The 9,507-nt window shown below is 55.0% G+C and overlaps 1 long non-coding RNA gene across 2 annotated transcripts; it reads left to right on the forward strand.

Moving 5' to 3' along the window:
• The first annotated feature begins 1,056 nt into the window (after positions 1-1,056).
• Positions 1,057-9,135, forward strand: LOC117796381. 2 transcript variants are annotated; one of them, XR_004620848.1, is made up of 4 exons: positions 1,057-1,726; positions 1,995-2,095; positions 3,618-4,074; positions 8,328-9,135. It is a non-coding gene; the product is annotated as an uncharacterized LOC117796381 (long non-coding RNA). The 2 variants fall into 2 exon arrangements; XR_004620847.1 differs by lacking the exon at positions 8,328-9,135 and having other exon boundaries at positions 3,618-5,755.
• Positions 9,136-9,507: the final 372 nt, after the last annotated feature.

The following is a 9,507-nucleotide window of genomic DNA, read 5'->3' on the forward strand; positions in this document are numbered from 1 at the left end:
GTTTCCTCATCCATCCGATGGGAGTAATTCTGCCTGCTTACTTTACAGTGTATTGAGGAAGGACAAATATCATATCCAAAGCAGTTGGAACAAGAAAAAGTGCGGTATAAATGCTAGAAAGATGGGGAACTTCTCAGGAAAAGAGTTCCCAGACAGGGAATCCTGGACGGCAACTATGTAAAAAGGCGAAAGTACAAAGACTAAGACGGGTCCTGGAGGTGGGATTCAGGGGTTTTCCTTTTCTCCTTTGGCCAAGTTTTCTGTCTGTGGCCAGGAGACCCCCGCAATTAGAAGATATGTTTATACACAAGGGTGCAGCCACTTGCAGGGCGCCCGTGTCATAGCTACTGATTTACTCATCATTGGTGTCCCCACATCCCCTGCTCAGGGCTGGCCCGGGGTCCCTGGGGGCTTTCATCGGGGGTGAGGGCAGAATAGGGTGCACCACCTTCGGCAGAGCCAACTCAAATCCACCCCCTCTTCCCCCACCTGCACCCTATCTTCGCCCTTCTCCCTCTGCCCCCTCTGTACGGAGCTGGTGGTGCCTGCCGGCCCAGCGAGACCTGGAGCTGCCTGTTCACAACCAAGACTGTCCTGTCCTGCCTCCCCAAGCCGCATGTCCTCATGCTCAGGGTCCTGTGGCTTGACGGACCAGGAACCGTCCCTAATTTTGTTTCAAAGGGGAATAGCACTCATTTAGAGTTTGGAGACTGGCTGGCAAGGTGGGCTTTTAAAAATGGCCACTTTACAGGGCACCTGGCTGGCTCCGTCAGTGGATCATGTGATTCTTGATCTCAGGGTTGTGAGTTAGAGCCCCACTTGGGGTGTGGAGCCTACTTAAAATAAAGATTTTTGAAAAAAGTTTTTAAGGCTATTTTACAAATAAACAGGCTCAGAAAAGCGAAGTGATATGCCCCAAATAACAGCAGCAGAGCTGAAATTCAGAGTGGGTTTCAAATTTTAAGTTCAAATTCCCTGAACGGTAAAAGCAGGTGGACCGTCCTTGGCCCTGGGGTCAGGGCAGTGCCACATATTCTGTCTTTTAACCAACCGCACCCTTCGGTCTTCCCACCTCCCCACAGCTTACAGAGGCCTTGCAGCCCAGCCTGCCACTCATTCTAGCTCTCAGTATCTTGAGTACCTTCTGTGTCCTCGGCTTGGGCTGGGTGCTTTGAGACATTATCTTATTTGAACTTCACGGAGGTGGAGGGGAGATGTTAACCCCATTGTACAGATGGGGAAACCAAAGTTTAGAGAAACTTCATTCAGCAAATATTTATTAAGTGTCTATTCTGTGTCAGCTGTGCCTCCTGCCCTCCCAATCTGCTAGGAAAGACAAACATTCCACAGACAAAAATAGAAAATGATGGATCATACTAAGTCATGTGACTGAAAAGACCGGGGAACTGGGAGAGACACGAGTGGAGGGATCAGGAAAGACCTGTCTGCAGGTGGCATTTAAGCTGAGACCAGAAGAGTGAACGGATGTGACTTGCCCTTAAGGCTCACACACAAGTTGGGCTCAGAGCTGAGTCCTCCAGGTGGCTTGTGACCTCCGTCCACATGCCTCAGTTCCTCGGGCAGACATGGCCCATCCCAATGGCCAGAGAAGTGAGGCACAAGGCGAACAGTTATAAGAGGACCCAGCGTGAGCGGAATCTTGACACTCCCACCCTCTTGTCCCTGAGGTTGAGACTAGGACACCAAGAAGCCAGGAAAAGCAGAGGTAATTTGAACAGAGCCTTTGGCCCAGCTGTCGAATCTTTAGGCAAAGGCTTTGTGTTGGCCCTACCCCACCCCCTAAGCCCCCTTGGGGTCTCCAGGGGGCTGCTACAGGGTTACTGACCCTAGCCCTAGGCGCAGTTGATTGGTCAAGGAGTGAACATGTGACTGAACTGGGTCTATAAGGTCCTTCCCTGAAATTCATCAACTTGAGGTCTGTTTCTCCCTGGAAGTGACCTGCTCTAACCCTGCATTTTCTACTCTGCACACAGATGCTCCCACCCAAAGCAGAATTTTGTGCAGCTATGCGAGCATAGGGGATTTGGGCTCAAAATATGTCAAAGCTACAAGATCTTTGCCAAGGCTGTGGCAGGTAAGAACACAGGCTTTGGAGTTCCTCCTGGGTTTAAACCTTGCCTCCATCACCAATTCAGGGTGTGATCTTGGGCAAGATCCTATCTGGGCGTGTCCCTATCTGGGCTTCTATTTTTTTATCTCTGGAATGGGACACCAGCTTCACAAGTTTCTAAGATGGGGTGGGTGCTCAGCACTTGGCTGATGCACTGAGGTCATGGGGTAGAAGGAGCTACACAGAGATGAGCCCCTCCAGCCTTCGCAGCTGGATGGCGTGGGATGCAGCCAGGCTCCGACCAGCTGCGTTGCCTGGGTGAGTTACTCCACCTCCTGGAGTGATTCCTCTCTCCCTACAAGGTGAAGGGGCTACACGGATCACGTGTGAGTGCCTCACACAAGGCACCTCTCCCTCCCACGTCTCTGGAGGACAAACTTCCAAAGCTGGACACGTGCCTCCTTCCTTGACTATACCCAACTACCAGACAGCCCTCATGCACCTCCCTGAGGCTGTGCCAGGCCGGCCCAGCTGGCAGCTCCTGACGTCAGCTGCTAATCCGGGAAAGCTGCCAGCCAGAGATAGGGACGAACGGCAAAGGAGATGGGAAACAGGTCTGAAGGTGGGTGCCCCCGGCCCCCAGCCAGCCCTTCCTGGGCTCTCATCCGCTTCTTCAGCAAACCCTCCCAACCCCACAGGCTGATGCCTGGACATGGTGGAGCAGGAGCCTCCGATCATGAGCCACTGCCTCTCCACAGCGAGAGCTGGGGCCGTGCAGCATGCCGCACTCGGCCTCCTCCAGCTCCGAGGCTGCAGGTGTCTCCAAGCTGGGGGCGGGGGGACATCCAGTGAGGCTTGGATTCCAGGCTGACTGTAGCTGGTCCCATGTGGGCTGCAGAGAAAGCAGAGGAAGGAAGATTCTCAGTCAGTTGTCTGAGCCCAAGCCAGGGACACCGTTCCTCACTGCTGTCCCATCATCTCAGCCTCCCTGCGCCTAGGATGTATGTCCCATTGTACAGAGGAGGACGCTGAGGCTCCGCGAATTCATAGGTGACTTGCCCAAGATTTCACAGCTACTAAGTAGCAGATCTGAGATTGCCACCCAGACCTGGTGGGTCCTAAGCCCAAGCTCTTCTGCCGTGTCAGTCATCTCCTGGCCAAGGTGCTGGCGCTGCCTCGGCCCATCCACATGGGAAGTATACCCCCACCTTCCACCTCCCCTGGGCCAGAAGGGGTCAGCGAGCCAGAGCAGCCACACCAAGGCCGGTCTGACATCTTCCCGTGAACCGTCCAAGCCACCCTGACCAGCAGCAAGGAGGCCAGGCCCAGCTGCTGGCGTGGGCCAGGAAAAGACTGATCTTTGTCCCACACACAGAGCCAGAACCTTCACAGTGACTCCCACTGGTCAGATGTGTTAACTGAGGTTCAGAGAGGGCAGGTGACTTCCTCCAGGCCATACTGCCTCCCCTCCCCACCCTCCTCCCAACCTCTTCCTTGGTCCACATCCAACCCTGGACCAATGTCTCTCTTTCTCCCTCCCTCATAGCATGTCCTCTCCTCCTGGATACCAGGGCCAGAGGCTTCGGACAACAAGGACCTTAGAAGCTATCACCTCTAGGCCCTCCTGGAATGGATGGGAGAGAGGCCCAGAGACGGAAAGGAGCTATCCATAAGGTCACACAGCAAAATGAAATTTGGACTAAGGGATCATGCATCTCCATGTTTCCTATCTCCCTGAAGTCACATCGAAGCTGGGCGGCCCTTCACTCAGGGAAGGCTCTGGCTGTTCCTACTCCTACCTGGACCATGAGCTATTCGCAAAAACCTGGGCTCATATGGAACCAGCCTCATCCCAGGTCCATCTCCAACTTGCTGTGTGTCCTCCTGCAAGACTCATCCCTCTCTGAGCCCCTTCTTCTTCATCAGTGCCATCACCTTCCTCACGGACTTGCCACTGCCTGCAATTTTACCATTAGAAAAGTGGCTGGAGGGCAGAGAGAGAGGTACGTAGAGGCAGGAAATGGGGCTGGAAGTCAGCAGGGCCAGGCCAGTCAGGGCTGAAAAGCATGGCTGTCCTCCTGGGGTCTGAGTCCAGAACTGCTTTGACCCACGTCTGTGGCAGAGCTGGGCCACACCCCCAATCCCGTTACTCTGTCTGAGAAGCTGATGGATTGAGCTCAAATCACCCTACCCAAGAGCCTTGCTGAGGCCCCAAGTGCGAGCCTCAGGGGTATGACCAGAGCAAGGGGAGGCACCCGAAGCGGGGACTGGAGTCCTGGGCCAGGAGCCAGTGCCCAGCCTACCAGTGACTCACTGCGGCCCTCCTTGCTCTGGGCATCAGTTTCCCCATCTGCCCAAGGACACTGGAAGGGTGGGTCTCAGTCCTGATGTTCAGACTCCATACCACCACCAGGCCTTTGTCCGTGCTTGGGCAAGCCCAGCCTTCCCTTCCCTCTCTTCTCTGCCTCACAAACCCCTAGTCATCCCTCCAGGCCCCAGTCAGCTGTCACCTCTGCCAGGAAGGCCTCACCAACACTCTTGGGGACAAGTTGCCCCTCTTGTATGATTCCACACCTTCTTCTGTAGGTGTCCAGCCAGGCCCAGTCCCGCCCTCACACTTGAGGGTGAGGAGCCAATGAATTACAACACATGAAACCCTTAGAACAGCACCAGGCACAGAGCAAGCAGCCATATGTCCCAATCAATACCCCAGCAACCTGTCCTGTGTGTCTCCAGCCCCACCCTCTCCCCGAGCTCCTGACGCTTACCTGGCACCTCCCCTGGGAGGTCTCACAGGCATTTCACCTTAACCTGCCCAGAGGCTCCTGGTCTCCCTCAAACCTGCCCCTCCTCAGTCTTCCCTTCATGGTAAAGGGCCCCACCATCCCTCAGGTGCTCAAATCAAAGCCTGATTCCCTGCTTTATCTCCCAGCCCCACCCAGTCCGTCCACAAATCCTATCAGTTCTAGAATCCAGCGGCTCCTTACTAACCCCACGGCCACCCCTGGTGTCTGAGCTGCTTCTGTGTCCTGCCTGGATAGTGGCAGCATCCCCCCACAACCCTCCAATTTCCTCTGTTTTCGCACCACAGTCCATCCTTCTCAAGACACCCTTTCAACCACCTACCGTATCCCATGGCTCCCATCACGCTCAGAAACAAATCCAAACTCCTCACCACAGCCTTCGACCTGTCCCCTCTCGACTCCCCCCACCACCAGGCTCTAGCCACTTTGCCCTTGGGCTCCTCCTGGGTCACGCCCAGCTCCTTCCCATCTCAGAGCCAGTCCACTGCTGTCCCGTCTGATGGAGTGCTACCCCCCAGGCCATTCTCAGTGCCTGGCCTGCCCAATCCTTGGCACCTGGCAGCAGCTCACTAAATGGCTGCCAACCCTGCTGGGATAGGGCGACAGGAACAGAGCCGGGTGTTGGCGGGAGTGCTGTGTCACCACCAGGTGGCGCTGCAGACACGTCCCTGGGCCGTGACCTCCTGTTCAGCCTCCAGATTTGTTAAGTCAGCAAAGCCTCCCCGCCTCCCTCCCGTGCCAGGCGGTGCTGTGGGGCACCAGCTGACCCGGCCCCCGCCCTGCCTTTCTTCCAGTGGCTACGGGCAGACGAGGGCCGGGGGGTTCCACAGAAGCCTGGGAGGGCGGCCTGGCTGCCTCCCATGGCCTGTACTTCAGGCTCTTTCTGGGGAGGGGGGGGGGGGGGGGGGGGGCTCAGCCAGAGCAAGGTGTCTGGGATGAGTTCTGGGTTTGTATCCCCCGCTCCTCTAGTCTTCTGGCTGCTTCTGACAAGCCTGGTCCTGTCTCTGGTCCTCAGCTTCCTCATCTGTTGGCAGGGAATAAAGTGTGAGCAGGGACTGAAACCCTGTGTCAGGGAGCTGAGGTGGGCTGCTGTATCAGATTGAGATGGAGGGGCTTTTGGGGGGAACTCCCAGTGATGGGTGAGTGGATGGTGTGTGCATCTGGGGGAGAGGAAGGTGGATAGGAAACTGGCTGCCCCCGGGGGCCTCAGCCTCCTGCTGCATCTCCTGGGGAAAGTCTCTAGGGCCTCCCTTGCTTGTGTGTGTGTGTGTGTGTGTGTGTGTGTGTGTGTGTGTGTGTGTGTGTGTGTGGAGAGAGAGAGAGAGAGAGAGTGTGTGTGTCTGAGTCCCTAGATGTCTAGGTGAGTGTGAGTATGACTGTGTCCACACCTAGGAGCCCATGGGTGAGGATGGTCAGCCTCTCACCTTGGCAGAGGAGGCTCAGGAATTCCAGGGAACCAGGGGCTTTCACCTCCCTGCCAAGAGGGACCCTCAGGGTCTGGAGCGCCTGCTCAGTCGGTACCAGGGATGGTGCCCTAAGAGGACACTAGGGACCCCACTTCTGTTCCAGCCCCCAAGCATTGTGTGTGTCTCTCCCTCCCCCCAAGAGCACCTGCGCTGCCTGATTTGCATTCATTTGCATTCAGACCCCCCAGGCCCTCCTTCCCTCAGATCATGGTGTCATTCTCACTCCTGTCAGCCCGGTCATGGTCATGGTCACGGAGGCTGCGGACTTCCTGTGGGTGAGGGGCCAAGGCTTATGTCCTGTCCCCGGCCTGCCCATTTCTTCATGGAGAGTCAGCCTGGCTCTTTCCCGTCTTGAGAGGTAGAATTATTAAGCGCTCACTGTGTGCAGATGCTTTCTATACCTGTTCATTACATCTTCACTTTAAGGTATCTTTATGCCCATTTTACAGAAGAGAAATTTGAGGCTCAGAAAAACGAAGTGATTTGGCTCAGATCCCACAGTAAGTGGGACTGGAAGTCAGCTCTAACGGGCTTTCTGCAGACACACGGGGGGTGGGTATGGGAAGGGGGGACATAGGCTCTCTTTCTTGGCTCCCTACGCTCCTAGTGACAAGCCACCTGCCTTGCCACCTGGCTCTTGGTCTTTTCACTCAAGTGACCCCTGGGGAGATGAGGGTGGTGGTGGTGGTGGTCGAAATGGCAGAAGAAAAAGGGGCTGCTGAGGTTGTACGAGTTCCTGAGCTGGTTCTGGCCTCTCTCAACACACTCACCCCAGTCCAGCTTGAGGGTTTCTCTACAATTCTTTCTCCCAGAGCAGCTGAGCTAGCTAACCCCCAACTCCTGATGGCCCAGCCCAGACACTGTCTGAAGAGGCCAACCTTCCAGGTCCAGCTTCAAGGTGAAGACTCAGTGACTGCTTGCTTAGGAATAAAATAATAATAATAGTAATAATAATAATAATAATAATAATAATAATAATAATAATATCTGCCATCAGTTGAATATTCACTAAGTTCCAGACTGTGCTGAGTGCTTCTCAGGCAGTCTCTCAAAGCAATATTTCCTGCAACTAGAATTGCATCTTATTATTATCCCCCTTTTTCAGGGGAAGACACTGAGGCACAGAGAGGTGAAGTGACTTACCCAAGATCACACAGCTAAGAAATGCCATAGGCAGGTTTCAAACTGAGTCTCTCTGGGTCTAGAGTCTGTGTTGCCCTGAAGTGAACAGTCAAGAAATGAATATTCTAAGGGCTTGTCCCCCCTAGTCGCTGTGGGCTGCAGAGGTGTCTTAGAGCACCGACCCCAGGCTGCGCTGGGCTGGGCAAGGTAGGTCCATCTCACCTCATGTGGACTGGAGGACAGAAGCACCCTGGATTCCAGCCACTGCACAAGTCACTCTTCCACTTTGAGCCTCAGTTTCCCCATTTGCTGAAGGAGGCCTCTGGCCTTGCTTGGCCTCCCAGGGCAGCTGTGAGGATGGAGTCAAGGCTGCCATTGTCAAATGGATTTTTCCAGTAGAACCTCATTTTCAACTACAATATTACGTGGAAGGCCAACATATGAAACTGATAAAAGGGGTGTTTCATCAGCATCCACTTCTAAGGTCAGGGTGCTGACAGGTCCTTAGTCTAAAGTCACTTGAGAGGGTAAGTGTGTGACACTTGTGATGGGACACACATCCTGCTTGGGGTGTTGGGGAGGGCCATGGTGCTGGAAGCTACCCCAGTACCCAGTCTGTTCCTGCAGCTTGTCTGACCTACACAGCATCAAGGAATCCTTGAGGCCTGAGGCAAAAAAACATTTTTAAAAAATGAATTTAAATTAAGCTCTGGTGACAGTTGTACAGCCCAGCCAGGGGTCCCAGGGGTCTATAGAGCCCATCTGATGACCCCCAGCCCTGGCTGTGGGACCCTTGCCCTCTTTGGGCTTTAGAAGGCACAGGAGGCTGGGATCCACCTCCAGGGGCCCATCTGTTTACCTCAGCAGGTCTGGAGTTGGTGATCAGAGACACGTGGCCGATGACCTGGCTCCTCACAGCCCCTCAGAAGCCTGGTGGGTGCAGCGACAGAGTGTGTGTGGAGAAACCTTCAAGGACCTGCCTGGGGACTCAGCTGGGATATGGGAAACAGCTAGGATGAGGTGAGGTGGGGTGGAGAGGGGGCAAGGAGCTGACCATGCCCTGAGAGTTTAAAAATAAATCCTGTCTGAGTGCTGTTAGCTCCAGCCAGCCCCAGCTTCCAGGCCCTGGTGACATCACCAGGGCACAGGATGTCCTTGGCAGGACCTGGGGGTGGCAAGGGGAGGGTGGAGGGGGTCCTGATTTGCCCTGTTATTTGTGTTTGTGGAGAGCCAGCCTGGGTTGTCCCGGACAAGAGGGGCTGCTGGGGATCCCTCCTCACCCAACACTTGAGAGCATTCCCTTTTGCATCTGAGAAAACTGAGGTCCCAACTTGGAGAGATTTGGCAGGTCCAGAACTTGAGGCCAGCAGCGCTAGCTCTCAGGTAGTGCTTCCTGAAGTCTGGTGAGCATGGGACAGGGGACCATTTGGGGAGAGGTCTCACCTGGATGGAGGGCAGGGGGAGGCACAGAATGACCAAATGCCTAGCACAGTACTTGACATTGTTCAGAACGAACAAGTTCCTCCTGACCATCCTTTGCCTCTGCATCTCCCTCGGACCCTGAGGAAGGACTGGCAGGGATTAGTGCTGTCCCCATTTTATAGATGAGGAAACTGAGATCCAGGAGATGGAATCACGTACTCTAGTCCTCACAGCCAGCATATCATGGCCATCTGGGATGGGGTCCAGTATCCCCTGGCGGTCCCCAGCTTGAGATGCTAATAGAGAGGGAGCTAAGGTGGAGCCAGGGTGGGTGTAGGGGCTGGGGGAAAGAGGGGCTGCCATGAGGACACAGGGAACGTCTGGAGAGGAGACCCTGCTGCCTCCACTGTTGGGGCGCCCCATCTGTTGGGCCTCTCTCCCATCGCTCTCTCTCCTCACCCCTCCTCTATGGGTTTCCTGCCCCCTTGCACTCAGGACAAAGTCAGGCCTTGCCTGGTCGAGGCTTTTCCTGCATATCCAGCCTCATCTCTCATCACATCACGTACTTGACACACTCTAAGCCTCGGCCTCAAACTGCTTCTAGATCCCTACAGCGATTGCT

Source organism: Ailuropoda melanoleuca, chromosome 15 (genome assembly GCF_002007445.2).
Source record: "Ailuropoda melanoleuca isolate Jingjing chromosome 15, ASM200744v2, whole genome shotgun sequence".
In the NCBI taxonomy this organism is placed as follows: Eukaryota; Metazoa; Chordata; class Mammalia; order Carnivora; family Ursidae; genus Ailuropoda; species Ailuropoda melanoleuca.